The following is a 13,318-nucleotide window of genomic DNA, read 5'->3' on the forward strand; positions in this document are numbered from 1 at the left end:
TATTCGCGAGGAACTGAAGATGCTCAAGATTTGAGCGAATGTACCAGACCACAACTACAGACTATTTGAGCAAGATTGGCATCAAAACAGTTCCTCGGTCTCCCTATAAGTCCAGACTTTGTTCGCTGTGACTTTTGGTTATTCCCTAATGTCAAGAAAAACTTTAGAGACTGTCGTTATGAGACAATTGAGGGGATGAAAGATTCTGTGCCGACGATCATTGACACGGGAGAACTTTCATGGTGCCTTTTATGAGTCGTTGGAACGATACAACGAATATATTGCAGTCGGGGGAGATTACTTCAAAGTGGACTAGTGTTCCATATGTGTACTATCAATAGAACTGCCTATACGAAAAAGTCTGGAAACTTTTTAAAGTCACCTCCTATGTATACATCTTTATGTATCATGTATACGTCTGAAATTTATAATGTTAAATTGAGCTTTCAACAAGTTTGAGCCACATTCAAGGTTCAAATGTAACGTCCAGAAATTTTTTTTTAGAATTTTTAGATGTTTTAGTTGCTTTAAATAGAAATTCCGTTTTTAAAATTCTTAAATAATTCATTGATTAAAATATTATAAACTTATTTACATCTTAAAGTTTTATTATTATGATCTTAACATAAAATTCTCTTAACGAAATTATAGTTTTAGACCAATTTGGGTTCAAGTAATAATTTACTAGCTTAAGGATGCCATAACAATTAAATTGTGTAAAAAAGAAAGCATTATTGTATATAAGACCCTATTCTAAACTCAACATCTAAAAACAAGAATTTCATTATGTTTAGTCGATTACGCATGCGTATCAAAAAAAAAGGGAAAAACAATTATTTTGTGATTTAGAGAAGAGGATATTTTTTTACATATAGAATCAACGGAAAATGTTTAGCAACTTTCCAACCAGGTAGCCTTCGGGGGACATGTAACCGTTTTAGTTAAGTCATAAACTAATGTAAAGGTATTCTGTTGTGTTTTATTTGAGGTGAGATATTATCACCTATACATTAATAGGATTAATAAAGGTTTGTCTTGGGGAATATTGCCACCCGGACTTTGAGTCAATAGTAGATTGACGGGAGAGTTTTTGTTGGTGGTCGTTGCCATCTGGACTAAACGTTACTGGTAGCTTTAAATTATGGTTTTATTTGGAGGTAGCTCCCTACGTTTTCAGAGTTTTCATACGCAATCGCCTAAAATGGTAGAATAACGTTTTTCTACAGAGGGTCTTTTACAAAAATATGTGTAGTTATAAAGAGAGCGAAACAAAATTGGACGTCAAATGGCTCCCGGATAACGCCGTATAGATTCAGCGAGTTGAATATACAGACATTACTGAAAGAAGAAAGCTATAAAGAATAGAAGAAAAAGCACAACGATATGCTGTATTCAGGATTATGTTTTGAATTGTACAAAAGGCAGAGGAAAAAAGTTACGAATCGAAAAACGCGGCTGAGAAAACGAGCGAAATTCATTTTGTTAGCCATCTCAGTTTCAAGAAAGAGAAATGTTTACCGACTCGAAAGAATTATTATTTACGCATAAAAGTGGCTTTTCAGTTTTGAGTCGGTCGACATTTGCCAAGTCGAGAAAAAGAAAACTAACGATGAAATCTTTGGAATATGGACAGAAAATTTCGTTTCGCTTTCTGCTTCTTTGACTCTTTTGGAATTGGTACAAAATAAAGCCGGGAACTCACTTGGGCAAGTTAAAGCTAAGCTAACAGTTCGATTTTAGGATCGATATAATGGTCCAAGTAAACAAAAAAGAATGTCGTTGATATTTTCAATCATCTGGCTATTGTTCGATTTGAAAAATAGAATCGATTAGTAATGGATGAATATATATATATATATATGTATATATATATATATATATATATATATATATATATACCTTACCTCGAACTTTGATCGAAGTTATGTCAATCGAACCTTTATACAGCAACAATAGGGATGTTTAATATCCTTTTTCTACTTCGGTCACTTTGATCGTAACCGCTTCAAAGATTGCTCAGGTAAATATAAAGTTTACTTCTTGTTGACTGCCTTGACGATTTTTTCATTGATTTTTTCTGATATTTCTCTATCGATACTTTCACGTATAAGAGGTTCTGCCCAAATATCTGTCTGCAAATTGTCCCGTCTCGTTTAAGTTCTAAACCGAACTATCTGATCTACCCGGCATTGCCTGGGGAAATAGTTTTACATATTTCTATTAAGTCCTCTATCTTTCTATCTCCTAACCCTCTTTTTTTCTTTGCCCAGCCCATTTTTCTTTTTTGACACACACGCACACACACTTTTACAGATTTCTCTAAGAATGGGTTGGCATAAATGAATTAATTCCAATATTAAACAATATGTAAGTCTATTTAGTTTGTACATAATCCGACTGGAAACCGAACCCTCCTAACGAAATCAGTGCCAGTTTTGGTTCAAAGAATGAATATCATTTTTTCTTGGATTTTGTTTATCCGCGGTAACGCTGATCAAGAAGATACTAACTTTCCAACTAACTATTATATGTTCTATCGGATGCATAATGTGTAACAATTGGAAAAAAATGATCAATGATTTCGCATAAAAATAGATTTTCAAATAAAGTGGGGGGTCAGTTAAAATCGTTTTTTTTTCTAAGTGATTTCAACAACTGCGCATGCGTCAAGCATTGTTTTTTTTTTAATTTCTTTAAATAAGCGAATTTCCAACGCGATTTCGTAATCAGTGCTGTTTTGTAATTTCGGCGAATAATTATATTAAAACAAAAATCAATTTCTTTATTTCGGTTTTTATCTGAGTTTTATCGATAGCAAACGTCTGTTAGTGTGTGTGTGTGTGTTTGCATGTCTCGCTAAAACTTTCGACTCACGCGACGAATACTGACAAAATTGGTATTGTTTGAAAGCTCAGTCTCTTGGACAACAAATATCAAAATACTGGCCAAAAATATTCATTCTTTGACCGTCAACTGGGCCGTTTTTCACAAGGAGGAGTCAGTTTTTTCGTCGACATTTTTGCAATGACTAACCTTATTTTGAACGCCATCAACGTCGTTTGTCGTAATGGGCGCGGGGGTTAGACCTTCTTTTCCTCCTTCGTGTTACATGTTCGAGCCTTTCTGCTTGCCTACTACTTTTTGCGATTGCGCAAGTACTCGCTGCTATTTTCAATTGTTAAGGGGGTGATTAATTTTTTTAGGGCTCCGTTTATCAATACATTTACCATAAAACCTCTCCATATCCGGTCAACGCCGGGTACCTCCGCTAGTCTATAATATAAATCTCAAACGTCTGTTAGTCTGTGTGCATGTTTGTATATCTCGCTAAAACTTTCGACACACGCGATCAACACTAAAAAAATTGGTACTGTTTGAAAATCAGTCTCTCTGACGGCAACTATCCAAAAATTGGAAAACAACATTCTTTCATCTTCAACTGGGCCGGTTTTACAAGGAGGGTCACCATTTTCGTCGACATTTTTGCAAAGTCATTATACGCCTTACAATGACTAATTTTATTTCGGATGTCGCCGACGTCGTTTGTCGCGGTGGGCGCGGCGACAAAACCGTTCGCATTTTTTTCACTTCTTTTTCCTCTTAACTTTACAGGTTCGAGCCTGCCTCCCTGCTTACTACTTTTTTTCGCTCGCACAGGTACTTGTTGATATTTTCATTTTTTAAGGGTTCGTTAATTATTTTGTTTGAAACATTTTTAGGGCTCGTTGCCTAATACGCATACCATAAAACCTCTCAACATCCGAGCAACGCTGGGTACCCCCGCTTATATCAACTAAGGGTTACATTTTTATTTAAAGTAAAAAAAAAATCCAATCCAATTACGATTATTTAATTAAAACTAACTAACAAAATTTTAAATGAATGATTATTGGTGTTCGGATTTTGTGTTTATGTCATAAGGCTTGAAAGTACTGATTTTTAGGGGGGGTTTTATGATAAGTGTGCCGCAGGAGGGCTTGGAGTCAATATGGTTTATTTCCTGGTGGATAGTCCATAATCTATATAATTGAATGTGTGTGTGTGTGTGTGTGTGTGTGTGTGTGTGTGTGTGTGTGTGTGTGTGTGTGTGTGTGTGTGTGTGTGTGTGTGTGTGTGTGCTCGTATTGTAAGGACAGTGGTTTGTGGATACGAATGTTTCAAAGGAGGTTTAAGTTCTCGCTGGATGTGGTGAATTTTCACGATTGGTATTGTAGTTCATCTGCGGTCCGCATAAAACCATGACGGGTGTTTTAACGTCTCATGAGAACGGAACTTCCTCGAACACATGCTGCACTTGAGAATTTGGAGAAACTGCTTTCATTTTGGCGGTATACGCCTTTATAGTGGCATTCTGCTCTTTTGGAAAATGATCATCGCATTCAAGCACAACGGAGGGTAAACATAGTTCTTTTGCTTTTATGTATGCGCGTGGTCGCATCACAACGCCATGTTCCCACGTGTTTTTAATAACGCCTAGGCGTTTCAAAGTGATTATCGCTGTAGAAATGTCCGTGCCTGTCATTTATTCCGGCCGGACGTAGCGGGTCACGGGAGTAATTATTTTTAAAACATAAAAAACTTTTATTTCGATTTTTAAAAATTCTACTTATTTCAATAGGGATTTTAAAGTACGAGAAAATTAGAAAAAAAAATTAATTCTGTGGCAGTCAACTGAACCATTGTTTGGAAGGTAAGTCACTTTTCGCGTTGTTGTTTTCGCAAGTCACGCACGCGTATCAAACTATATCTGCTTAAAAAGATTATTTTCAACGTCGTGACGTCACAAACACTCGTGGTCCTGTGGGGAAAAAAAGCGTATACCCGTAACTTTTTTCCTTCTTTCCCTCCTTTTGCTTTTCATGTTCAGGCCTGCCAGCTGCGGCTCATGTTTTTTGTTCGCGATCGCACGGGCACTTGCGTCATTAGCACTGGTGGCCGTGTCGGCAAAGGTGTTTGCAAGTAAAATTGCTTTCTCTTCTTTCCGTCTTTAGTATTTCATGTTTCGCCCCGTCTATCGCGGCTTTTTTTTTCGGACGCACGGGCACTCGCTGCTATTTTATTGAAAGAAAGTTTGCTTTGGGTTTTTTTGTGGGTGAGGGTCCAGCGCACGGATAACAAACAGTGCTTCATATCCCTTCTACCGAAATATCTGGTTGGGAGGTTGTCACATACTTCTTATTTGGGGCGATTGCATTTTTGTGTTTTTATCTGCTCTTTATTTTTAAATTGTACTGGGATTACGGATGAAAGTGTGCAATATTCTTAGTATAGCAGCTATGTCTAAAACGAATATCATGTCTACCCGGGCAAAATTGGGTATCTATGCTAGTCTATTACATAAAGGTAAGTCGTTTGTGTGTTTGAGTGTATGTTTGTATGTCTGATTAAAGTTTTGTCAGCTGCATCCGGCCGAGTCGAAACCGGTACCAGTTGAAAGAGCAATGCCTCGGATGCATAATATGTAATTTTTTTTTAATATTAATTCTGTGGCAGCCAACTGAATCACTTTTAGAAATGGTGTCAGTTTTTGAGTCGCTGTTTTCGCAAGTCATAGACACGTAATTAATTAAAACTATGTTTAAAAAACATATTTTGGAACGTCCTGACATCATAAGTACTCGTGGTCGTGTCGGAAAACACTTTTTCTCTTCTTATTGTCTTTCGTGTTTGATATTCGAGCCCCGCTGTCGCGGTTCATTTTTTTTTCTCAGTCGCAAGGGCACCTGCTGCTATTTGCTTGATATAAATGTGTTTAGATTCATTTATTTTTTAGGGGGCGATCCAGCGTACAGGCAACAAAAAGTGCTCAATATCCTCACTAGCGTCTCTTCGTATCCCTTCTGCCGAAATATCTGGTAGGGGTGGTTATCCCGTATTTCTTCTTTTTAGGGGCGATTAAATTTTGGTGTTTTTATCCGATATTGTTGTGGGGGTATGGATGAAAGATTTTAATATCCTTTGTATAACAGGTGTGTCCAAACCAAACTTCATATCGACCCAGGCAACGCGGGGCAATACTCGTCTATTATATAAACGAAAGTCGTCTGTGTGTTTTTGTGTGTGGTATGTCTGCTAAAAAAAATTTGTCAGCCGCATTCGACCGAATCGAAATTGGGACGGTCTGAAAGAGCGATGGCTCGGTTGCATAATATGTCAAAATTTAAAAAAAAAATAATAATTCTGTAACAGTCAACTGCACCACTTTTTGGAAGAGTGTTTTCACAAGTCATGCACACGTAATTAACAGAAACTATGTTTTAAAATTTTATTTTTCACCATTACGTCACAAGCACTCGTGGCCGTGTCAACAAACCCGTTTGCCAGTAACTTTTTCCCCGTCTTTTCCTCTTTTGCGTTTCATGTTTGACCCCCGTTGGTGCGGCTCATGTTTTTTTTGGTCGCACGGGCTTATGCTGCTATTTTGATTGATAGAAAAGTTGTTTAGATTCATTAATTTATTTTTTAAGATTGGGGGTACAGCATTGAGACAACAAAACAGTGCTCCGTATCCGCAGAATAGCTTCTCTTCATATCACTTCTGCCGAAATATCTGGTTTTGAGATTGTCTCATACTTCTTCTTTTGGGGGGCGATTACATTGTCGTGTTTTTATCCGTTCCGTTATTTTTGAAATTGTTGTGGGAGTATTGATGAAAGTGCACAATATCCTTAGTATAGCAGTTATGTCCAAACTGAAATTCATTTCGACTTTGGCAACGCCGGGTATCCATGCTAGTATTTCTATAAAAGTGTTTCTTTCAAGCAAGAGACAAATTTAATCCTAGCTAATATCACCAGTGGTCGAACTTGGCTTCCTTCCTCTAGGACACTAACTGATATACTAGTAAGTGTTGTACGTTAATATATTATAACCGTATATTGTTACTTAAGCCTTTTAACACAGAGGACAATCATATCGCTTACTATTAACTGCAAATATTTATGCTAACGTTATTAACATAATCTTGTTTTGTTGAATTAATTAAAATTCTGTCAATACTTTTTTTACATTCTAATTTTAAACTATTTGTAACATTTTATTTTGTTTAACCTACATTTCAAAGTCTTTTGTTATTGTAAACGTTACCTTTTGTTATTGCAAACGTTACCTTTTGTTATTGTAAATGTTACCTTCGTTTTATTTTAAAATATTTTATATTTCAATTACATTTTGCATTCGCTCAATCGTCCATCGATATCTCCAGTTTGATGAAAACTCTAGAAATCTATGCTGTAGATCTAAAAGATTATCAAACGACCGCTTCCATATGCAGGATCCTATATGTAACAATTCCATTTATTTAATTTTTTATTTGCATATTCACAGTATTCATCTTTTGGTCTTAAAATTTAAAAAAGTTCATGTTCAAATTAAAATGACTATGCTTAAATGTTCAAAATATTTAAACTTTAGATTAAAACTGTGTATTTCCTTTATTTTGACTCTTGTCTTGTCCTTCGATATCAATTGACTAATTCAGTGCTGGCAGTCATCGTCAAACATGTATTTTGTAAAAGCTTATTCGAATGTTACGTTGAGTAATTACACAAAAACACGCTACGAATATATGCACGCATTTTGATTTAATTTGTTGTTCGATCAAGATGAATAATTACTTGTTAACAAAATGGTATTTACAACTTGTGCTAATTTATTCAACGGATAAATCATTTTCAGATTCTACTTTTTAATTTTAATATAATGTTAAGCTGTTTTAGAATTAGGGTAGATTTTTTTCTTTAAGACTGGTAATTTTAATTACGTTTTTTTTTAATTTAAAGTTAAGATTTTAGTGAAGTAATTTTTATTTATTTTGAAATATTTAATTCGAAATTAAGTTTTTTAATTCGAAAGTAAACCTTGTACGATTGTTTTTTTTTTCAAATATGTAGTTTCATTTTAATGTGTAGTTGGGAGTTTGTAATTTAACTTATGTGTTTTCTATTGAAGTTTTTTTTAATTTCATATTTAATCTATATCCTTTTTTTGGAGATGACCTTTTACTTAATTTAGAGTTAAGCTTTAAAATTTCGAGTGGATTTTTTTAGATTCGAACTTGACTTTTATTAATTTGGAGTTTCGAGAGAACGCATCTACTGGAGGTTATTAAAGTACTAGCAGTACCCTGGCACGCGTTGCTGTGGCTCGAGTCGCTGCAATGGAAGAATACCCATCCCTGCTGTTTAAGCACCCCGAAATCTACCCAGCAAATATGTTGTTATATACGAACGTGAGAAGGACATTTCCAACCCCAAAAAAGAAGGAAGCAATAAAGAAGAATGAAAAAAATGGGTTCTTAGTGTTGTCTCTAAGGGAAACGTTGAAAGAAAAAAGAAGAAACGAAATTAAAAAAAAAAGAAATAAACGATTACAATCGAGGGAAAGGCATCGAACAAAGCGAAATGTAACGGAAATGATGTATATATTTTTATCAAAAAAAAAGAGAAAAAAAATAAAAGAGATTGGAAAGACAGCGAAAAAAATGCAAAGAAACGGAAGAAGAAGGAATTAATGCGTGTAATTTTTTAGTGTTAAAAAAATCTGGCTGTATTAGAAAGAAAAAACGATGTTAAACTTGCCGAAGGAAGGAAAACGGAAAGAGAGAAGAAATAAATAAACAAAATGTAAAGTTCGTAGAAACAGAAACAGAGGAAAGTTTACAAAATCAAAATAAATAAATAAAAATGAAAAGAAACGATGCTGAACTTGCCGAAAAAAAGAGGAAACACGGAAAGAGAGAAGAAATAAATTTGAGAACGGGAAAGATCGGGAAAACGAAAAACAGAGGGAAGACACATGGAACCCCCTCCCCCCAAAAAGCAAAGAAATGATGTTGTAATTGCCGAAGAATGCGAAATAAAACGGAATTGAAGTATCATAAGTTTGAATGCACTGTAAGAAAATGTAAATTTTTTTGGTTTGTGTTTGTTTTTATTTTTAACCAACGTAAAAGTTAGCGTGGTGCGTTTCACCTAAATTACAGTCCAGTTTTTATGAAAACCTACACCGGCATTCGTTCTTATTTGTCTCCTGTGAATGGTCACGGACGGTGTAAATGAGTGGCGGTGGAAGTATAGAATTTTTTAAAGTGAGATGACTTTACTACTACCATTGATCGTAACCGGTTTGGGCAGTGAACTTTCACTAGATATAATATAAAAACCTCCGATCTGCGAGTTACTGGATAGCTAATATGCCTATAATACACCTCAGATATCGTGATGCAGTTTGTGCATAGTACATCTGCATAAAATGTCTAGATTCTAATAGATTCTATTAAGGTCAAAGTCAGACGGGGAAAAAATCAGTTTATATATATATATATATATATATATATATATATACAGAGAGAGAGAGAGAGAGAGAGAGAGAGAGAGAGAAGATAACCGTCTAATAATCCCCGGTAGATGCTTTCTCTCGCTTAAATTTGAAAATGGTATTCTAGACACCTCAAAATTCCAGAAGAGGTTCTGTCTATCGTATTGTAATCTATCTGCCATGCTTTAATACTGTTGTGGTGGCACACATTCATTTGCATATGTGGATAGTAATTACACATAAATAGGAAGACTCAGTTAGTCTGGGTGTGTGTTCACCAGAAGCCACCGAAGGCCGCCGAGAGCAGATATGTTTCTCCAGCAGAGACTCTCTTATTTGACACCATTATGTAAATATCCTGTAAATGTACTTTTTCCTAATACACTTATTTGATCTACCTTGTTTGTTGAGTCGCCATTTGTATTGCTTGTTACGTTACTTGTTTCAACTTGCAAACTTAACAGTGACGACGAGGATGAACGTCAACTATAACAGTTTAACGAAGAAATGGAAAGAACTCACTAAAAAAAAGTACAACTCAACGTTTGACCTTTCTATGGAATACAAGTTTTGACGAACGAAATAGTCGTAAAAACGTATTTTACGCTAAAGAGAAGTTCGACTCAAGCGGAAAAAATGAATAATTCAGCGAACATTGGAAAACTGTAAAATATTTTCCTCGCGAAGTACAACACTAAAAGAAAGAAACGGTTGTTTCCCAAATTCCAAGAACAAAAACTACATTCAGGTTTTAAAAAAAGTAACCTCGATTAATAGTATTTTATTTACTAAAATACTAGTCGAAAAAAAGAAACAAACCAAACCCTTTCATTGCAGTCTCAAAGAAAAAAAAACTCGAACGTGGCAAAAAAAAGCGACGATTACGCCGTTTCCCGTGGAATCCATCTTAAAAAAAAAAGATAAAATAAAAAAACAACAAACTGTAAAAGTGAATTTTTGTAAAACGACAAACAGAAAAACCAAAACCTTTAATTGCAGTCTCAAGGAAAAAAAACAAAAGCTCGAACGTGGCAAAAAAAAAAAACAAAAAAAAACGATTTATGCCGTTTCCCGTGGAATCCATCTTAAAAAAAATAACAAACTGTAAAAGTGAATTTTTGTAAAACGACAAACAGATTCGTATTACTACATTACGAAGAACAGATTCGTATTACTAAATTACAAGGAAGTGACATACGAAAAAAAAAAGTTCACCAGTGGATTTCCTAAATTGCTGTAAATACCAACTAAAGACTTTTTTGGTAAACCAAATGTTTTCTCTTCGGTATTTAAAAAAAAAATACCACAGTTAAACTAAAATCAAGGAAAGATTTTTTTAAACTAAAGTTGTCACTGGATAACGGATATAAGACAGTAAAACGCCACGAAAAAAAATTTAAATATAGTCCATACATTTTATTTTTTCAATTGTGACTCGAGTTGAAAAACTTTTTTTCTAAAGAAAGAGTTGTACTTAAGTTCGGCTGTTATTTATTAGGAAATGCCTAAAACGGAAAAGTAAATCGTATTTTGGGGTTTCAACAAAAGCCTCAGTTCTTATGTTGTGGTTGGATCAGCTTGACTCGCTAGCGAGGTGAGAAAATATTATTCGAGCAGCAATATTACTATCGAAAACAGGAACTATGAACAATTTTTTTTGTAACACAAGCCATTTTATATGGTACGGATATTGTGCTGCATGTGAAATTGTACAATTTTTCTTCGTAACTGCATTACTGCTACTGAAGGATACAAAAATAATGGAAGATTTATCTAGAATGTTAATGCAATTTTTGCAGACGCAACAAAAGGTGCAATCCGAGCTAGATGCACGTAGGGAGGAGAAATTATTGAAATGGCAAATGGAATAAGAAGAAAGGCAGAAGAAATTACAATTTGAACAAGAAGAAAGGCACAAGAAATTACAACTTGGACAAGAAGAAAGGCAGAAGAAATTACAATTTGAATATGAAGAAAGGCAAAATGAAAGTTTTGCTAAAACACTGGAACTATTAAAGACTAATCGAGAAAGTGTCGACAGTACTAATTTCTCGCATACAACTATATTTAATAGCATGGACACATTTAATTATATCCGGAGGAAGAAAAGAGTTTTGCAGCATACTATACAAGATACGAGGATGTCTTTCAACTGGACTGCAAAAGTTGGCCAAATAGCCAGAAAGTGAGCCTTTTACTCAGGAAGTTGGGTGTAAGAGAACACAGCAAGTTCGTAGATTATATACTACCTAAAAAATAACTACGGAATTAGATTTCATGGAAGCTGTAAAATTACTAAAAGAATTATTTAATCCGAATATATCTCTTTTTCATAAGAGATGTTTGTGTATGAATCTAAGGAAGATGGACAACCAAGATTATTTGACATACGCATCAGTTGACAATAAAAACTGTGATAATTTTAAGCTAGCAGAACTAACAGTAGAAGATTTCAAATGCCCAATCTTCGCATAAGGGTTAGTCTCCACGAAAAATGCAGAAATACGCAGACGAGTGTTGTCTAAGCTGGAATCTGAGCAAGATTTAACACTTCAGAAATTAGCAGAGGATTGTGAAAGGGCCATTACACTAAAAAGGATTTAAAAATATAGAAGAATCCGGAGTGGCATATGTAAGAAAAGTTAGAAAACCATACACACCAACCAAGAACTATACACATAAAAGCAGTCAAAACGGAACGAGATATTCCAAATATAATAATTATAATTATAGTAAAGAATATAACAAGTCGCTTCCTAGATATAACTGTAAGAGATGCGCAGAAAGACATTGGGAATCGGATTGCCCTTATAAGAAGAAAAAAATGCTACATTTGCAAGAAAGTCGGACACAAAAGCGATTGTTGCAGATATAAAGATTTCACCAGAAAGAGAGTACAGCAAACAAAATCAAATGAAAATTAGACAAAAATCGGCGAAAATACATAAAAGCGGAAATATTTAAAACGCCAATAAAATTACAACTGGATTCAGGATCCGATATTTCTATAATAAACTTGAATACATGAAAAAAGTTGAGTAAACCAACCATGATGAAAAGTCAGCTCGGACGGTAACTGGTGGTGAGATAAGATTTGAAGGAGAAGTTATCCTTCCGATAAAATTGAAAGGGATTACGAAGAAATTAAAAATGTTCGTATTGAAAAATAGCGAAAACCTGTTTGGAATAGATTTAATTGAGAAATTTGGACTCTGGGATAAGCCAATTAATATATTCTGTAAAAAAATAGAATGTACTACTCCAACAACAGAAAATATAAAAGAGGACTTAAAAAAATTATTCCCTGATGTATTTATGACTAAATTAGGTCGTTGCAATAAATTTAAGGCCTCGTTTGAACTTAAAGAAAACACCAGCCCAATTTTTAGAAAAAAGCGAAACGTTCGCTGGGTTGGAAAAGATTAATAAAGAATTAGACAGATTGGAACAGACAGGAATACTATCAAAAATAGAACATAGCGACTGGGAAGCCCCCACCGTATATGTAAAGAAAAAGAATGATGAATTCAGAGTGTGCGAGACTTTTCGACAAGTCTAAACTCCATATTACAAGATTACCATTACCCTCTACCAAGCCCAGAGTAAATATTCACAAAGTTGAATGGTGGTAATATCTTCTCCAAGATAGACTTGAGCGACGCGTATTTACAAATACCGGTCGAGGAGAATTTCTCAAAAATACTATGCATCAACACGCATAAGGGATTGTACAAATACAACCGGTTGCCCTTTGGCATCAAAGTAGCGCCTGCCATTTTTCAACAAGCGATGGACACCATGCTAAGTGGTATTGAGTGCGCATGTGCATACCTGGACAACATTGTTATCAGGAGAAAATCCCTAGAAGAACATAAGGAGCATTTAAAACAAGTATTCATTCGAATACAATAATTCGGGTTTAAAGTAAAAGAAAATAAATGCGACTTTTGTATGAGCGAAATTAAGTATCTTGGACATATAATAAATAAACATGGGGGAC

Source organism: Euprymna scolopes, chromosome 7, assembly GCF_053919585.1.
Source record: "Euprymna scolopes isolate OS-2025 chromosome 7, ASM5391958v1, whole genome shotgun sequence".
Lineage (NCBI taxonomy): Eukaryota > Metazoa > Mollusca > Cephalopoda > Sepiida > Sepiolidae > Euprymna > Euprymna scolopes.